The sequence below is a fragment of the Gambusia affinis genome, linkage group LG02 (genome assembly GCF_019740435.1).
Source record: "Gambusia affinis linkage group LG02, SWU_Gaff_1.0, whole genome shotgun sequence".
Classification (NCBI taxonomy): domain Eukaryota; kingdom Metazoa; phylum Chordata; class Actinopteri; order Cyprinodontiformes; family Poeciliidae; genus Gambusia; species Gambusia affinis.
The window spans coordinates 20,732,593-20,738,537 of NC_057869.1; positions in this window are offsets into that span (position 1 = coordinate 20,732,593).

Here is a 5,945-nt window from a genome sequence, read left to right on the forward strand (position 1 = left end):
TTTGATTGAAAGTAGACAGAATTTGTTGATTTACATCACTGCCTACTCCAAAAACCCCCAACATTTCAACCACCACAGTAAACTGAGAGAACCACAGTCTATCATAGAGCTGCTCAGTGTGGAGGAGGAGCATAAGTTGACTTGTATCCGAATGACTGGGACTTTACTGTTCTGCAAGCAACATGGTTCTCTGAAGAACAGGAGCGCAATTAAGAAGTGAGGAACTGGGCAGCTCTGGTCAAGGTTCTGTCCGAATTGGTCTTGCGCAGGCTGGTGTGAAACATTGGAACTTCATAATATTAGTTTGACTTTACACTCATTTTATTGTTGTTTTAGTTTAAATAAAGTGCAGGTTCTCCAAAGCAAAACAAACAGAAATTAAAAAAAATGATGCAAAAAAATAAAAAATGCAGTGAGTGCTGTGTAACTGATTCAGTTTATACATCCAGGACTGCATTAAAACTGAGTTTTCACAGGATTTCAGGGATGCAGCATTACATCACAACCAGAACGTATTCTGAAAACGTTTGTGATACATAAACAAGTTATACATTTTTAATCAAGTCTGTTGTTAAATAGTTTAAATAAAGTGCAGGTTCTCCGTACCTTGCACCTTATTTAAGTGCAGGTTTTGCCACTTCTACATTTTTATTCAAGTCTGTTGTTTTGCAAGTTATTGTGTATCAGATAACACACGTATACAAGAATTTGAGGGAAATGATGCAATTCTTCTTGGTGAGCAAATTTAAAAGCAGATTGAAAAATTGATTTTCCTTTGCTAAGTTACAAGACAAGCTGTAAACAATCAAATCAACCAACTTCAGGTCCAATAAAAAAAAACATTATATTGGATTCTGTAATGCCAAAAAGTAAGTCTATTCCACATGTTTACTTGAATTAGCGAAAATCAGCAAAAAACTTGTTTGAGTGAAAATGTTTTCAATTTTTAGTGAAAACATTCAAATCCATAATAAATTAGACTTTTCTTTGTTCTGTGTTATTCTCTGAGGACACTGGAACTCCTTAAAAACCAAACACTGGAGTAGCAATCCATTATATCTGCCACTGAAACCGCTCTGATTTACATTACTCTGCTCAGTGTGGGGACCCCTTAAAATAGACACCAACAGATGGTCACAGCAGACAACTTGGCCTCTTTCAGCAAAAGAGTGGAAAAAATTATGAAAAACATGATGATTTCATTGCTGTTATTTGGCAAAGAGGAAATGGCAAACGTTCATGTGGGTCATTTTAAATTTTAGTAGCATGTTTGGGTCAGGGGTGTTGATTATTGACAAAAACAACGTGCATTTTTTTCCATCTTCTTGTGTCAGAGCTATAGCCAATTCATAATGAAGGAATGTATCTTTTTGACAAGCATTGCCATTGAATCAGTGTTTACTGGCTTACTTAATACTGCTCCTTTTACTGGGACAGTGTTGTCATTGTTTTATAAATATAGGCTTATACAGCAAAGCAAATGTCTCTGCTATGATGTTAAGAGCAAATATCGCCTTTAAAATGCATGGATACTTGACATGTGAAATAAATGGAGCATTTAGGGTAATGCAACCAGGAAAGGAAAGCCCTTGACCATGAGCCTTCATCTTTTCCCAGTGTTTTAACTTGACTCTTAACATTTTACACACTCGGTCACTGTTTCATAATAACTGCCATATAAAAGTTGTGATCCAGTGACAAGGTTGAACATAATGAGTTTCTTCTTGTGGATTTATTGCAGCTGACAGGAGTTTTTACTCTGGCTAGACACAGTTTGGTGACCTCCACCTAAAGATTTAATTTAAACCTAAAAACAGGAACAAGATAATTCTGCCTTATTCTTTAATATTAGTCAGTAATTCCAACCACTACCAGACATGTTTTCCACTAACAAAATGTGTTAGGCCCTAAATGTTTCTCCTGGTCTTTACATTTGACTTACACATAGAAATGATGTGAATTTTTAGTATGTATTTGGATGTTTTTAAATCCCAAAAAGCTGAATGAACTGTAAAACCCTGAGGTAGATAATTGCTTCTATGTGAAGTTAAATTAAATATCTATAATTCATGTCCTTATCACTTCTTCAAGGACAGTTTATAGAGATTAGATTAGAGTATTCTGGTGATGTATTTTTTTTTTACTTCATCTGTAAAGAAATGGGTCACTTTTTGGTGTCTTTTCAATTACAGTTGCAGAAGTTGGATTTCTCTGTTCTCTTACCAGCTCCGACTCGTGAGCTGACTTCTCCAAAATGAATCCAAATAACTCAATATTTTTTTTCTGAATGGAGAAACAATTTCTTTTGGTTTTATCGAACACTAACATTTTATAGATTACAAAACATATTCCTTTTTAACCTTGCACATTCAACCTCAGAAGCAGTTTTCCCACCCTGAACTAAATATTTATTTATTATATTTTTGTGAAAGATGTAGACAATATTTTTATTCTTGTACCTCTATATAAATGCATTTGAACATAAACAACAAAAAAGCACACCTAAAAAGAAAGGAAATATTTCAGATGTACGTAGAATTTCGAGGAGAAAATCTAATCAGTGGTTATCCTTCTGGTGAAAATTTCTGAATTTCTTTGAAAGCCTTATCAGCTGAGAACTCTTATCTGTGTGACTCTATTGATTGCTCGATGCTCTAACCAAGGTGTATATGGAACGACACTCAAAGAACAGGAAGGCACTGCTTGTATCTACAGTACAGATACCCGTGTGTCATCTCTGAAGTACAGATGGGTATCTGCTGTCTGTTTGATCCTTTTGTTATACACTATTTCTTTTTTTGTTCAAGCTGCCTACAGGCAAGGACCTAATGAGGTCGGAAAGAAACTTCTTAAATGTGGACGAGACTAGGAAATTCACTTCTATTGTCTAATTGAGAATACTTAAAAGAATGACTAAAATTTTATAACTTATCATCTTTAATAAATCAAATGTCCATCGTTTTCTGAATTGCAGATGACACGTTCCTTCTGTGACTCTTAATCTTATAAGCATATTACAGAGAATGTGCCTGAGCCAATTACACATGATGAGAAAAGGACGTCTGAGTTCTGTCTTGTCGCATTACAAATCTAATACTTCACACGAATCATTTACATGTGACCCCTGTCTCACCTCCTAAGTTTTGCTATCTGAGGTTCACTGTCCCCCGACGCTATGACACGTCACTAAACTTATTACGTTTCCACACGACAGACTAATGTTTAGGGAAGTTAATTTGTGGATCTGTCATGCATTGCATGCATTCGGTGGAAGACAGAGAACCATGTAAACTCGGGCATCAGAAGAACATTTTATAACAACTTAGCAGATGGAGGTGTGCAAACAGAAATATGACAGACAGTCAAGGGACAGACATTTCTGGCAATCAGTCTGCATTCCAGAAAGTATGGACTTTTTGGCATCTTAAAGAGGATTACTGATGATCAAACAAGGATATTAATATTTTAAAAGCCCTCTCTTTTTTTTTTACTACTGCCAGCTATTCAACAAATAGCAGGTTAAATGATCAATCCTGTCTACCATTAAATAAATCATGAAAAGTTTTTCTTCTTGAAATTGGCTCATTTCAAGTGGATTTGTTGAATGCGGTTGCTTAAAAAAATTCTTGTGTGAACTGCTTCCACTTCATTTACTCAATCAAGAGGTACATTTATTGCACTTGAAGCCGTAATCCCAGTGATCACAAAAGCTCCCTTCTCTCTGCACTCCCCCATCATATTGTCAACATATCTGATATTGACCAAGTGCTCTTTCATTTCCCACAATCCAGAGGTCTACTCAAACCAAACGGAGTGAGTGCGCTCTGGTTACAGTTGCAATATAGGCCAGGGTAAAAGAGCTAAAATAAATACACATCTAATACAATTATAGTTCATTATTTCTGAATTGTTTATAAAAATAACTTGAGATTTTGAAAGCAGCAGACCCTATCAAAGCAATTATTTCCTCGAACTTGCCACACTTGACAAGACAATGCAGGAAAACCAATATCATTTTACTCCTTAGCTACTACAATTAATAATAGTCTCTCTGGAACGCATGCCTGAAGAGTACTCTGCCCCATAGGGGACAAGCAGATGTAATTATTCTTCTTAATTAGTGGTCTAAAAGTATAGCTGATTAAGTTGTGAGATGGGACTTTGACTAATTCAATTTGGGTCACACTCAGAACCAGTTAGAAAGCATCACTGAAAATAACAATTGCTACTGTGCAGCCAAGAACAAAACACCCAGACTTTTAGATTTCACCTCTCAGATTAAAGTAGGTGATCAGACTGTTCATCAGCCACAGTTGTATAGCTAAATTTGGCTATGAGACATGACAAGGTTTTGGCTTGTTTAGTGGAATGTGACCATTGTAATTCAGACCTGGCCAACCACCATCACACCTTATATTGCTGTGTAATTATTTGATTAGCATCTCTTAGAAAAAGCCTTTAATTTCTATTAGATTTGATAAAAAACAGGGTAATTAATCAATTCGAAAGCTCACTGTTTATCAGCTCTGGCTGAACATGCCTATGTGACTGAACTTATAAAGGCTAGGCAAAATCATCATTCAGAGAATGTTTTTCAAATATCCTCTCTGTTGGATATCCATACTGCTTTTGACTAAATGTAGGATTTTGTTCTAATTAACAGAGGTGCACCAGTCAAAACTTGTGACTAATGTTCAGTATTTGTACAGCTGTGACCTGGGAATTCAGATTTTGACCTGTTCAATTTCCTCCTTAAGAAATATATTGTAGGAAGATATGAAAAAAAAAGCTTTCAAAATATTCTTGCTGTGAATGATGTTTTTCAGAGTAATTACTGAAAAACAAGGCTTTAATGTTTTTTAAAATATGGCCAAATTGATTGTGGAGTTGACAATTTAAATTGTTGCTAGCATCAAATATCAGAAATAAGCACCACGTGTGTACATATATATGCTATATATGTAGTTTCTCATTAGTATCATCAATTAAGTAAAGATGCACTGGTTTGTCACCATGTCTAGTTGAGAAGTTTACAAGTTTAGGTATCAACAACAATAGTTTTCTTTGTCAGTTCATGGTTTTGAATTGGCTATGAAACAACAACAAATTGATGTTACCACATTGTCAGTACATTTATATTTTACAACTCTTATTAGAAATGCAGCATTAATCAATTTCATTGCATATTGCATGCCTTTTTTTTTTAGCTAATTCTGTTTTCTTAAGACTCACATTTAACTGTAATTTTGGTTTACATTTCATCGGATTTTGCACACCACCAGTATAATTTTCAAACTAACATCCATGCTGCTTCTTTGTCTGGTGTTAATCTTTTTGACAATCTGTGGTCACTGGAATACCTTGGTTTTTATTAGCAGTGAATAAGCAGAAATGAAAACAGACAAAAACAATAGCCTCCTTGATCAAAGGTTATATCAACAGAGACAGGGATCAGCAGAGTGCTCAACTGTAATGAAGATGGACTGCAGATAGCTTCAGGGAGCTGTGATTTTATTGAAGCCATTGTGACTTTCCAATATCACCTTTTCTTAGGAATGAATGATTCGACTTTTAACATCTAGATGGCAGTTCTAACAAAAGCAAACTGGTTTTATCTAGATTTTGTCGTCTCTTGCATCTCTTCCAAATCGGGTAAAATAAGGGGTAGTATTGTAGGGTGTAGATTTGGTCTTTTCTCCTTTTATCGTTAATGAATTTGATGGCTGGCACAGAGCATGGCATGGTCATTTGCCCTTTGTGATCTTCCAGACAGGCACCATTAACAGCCAAATGCCCTTCTACCCTCCATTCATTTATGTGCTGAAACTCACCCTCACCTTCCCTGCACTGCCCTGCTACCGAGGGTGAAAGTCATGGACCAGATCACAGGTTAATCTTTTCATGTTTCAGGGAGGACAGGCAGGAAATGCTGTGAAGGCAATGTA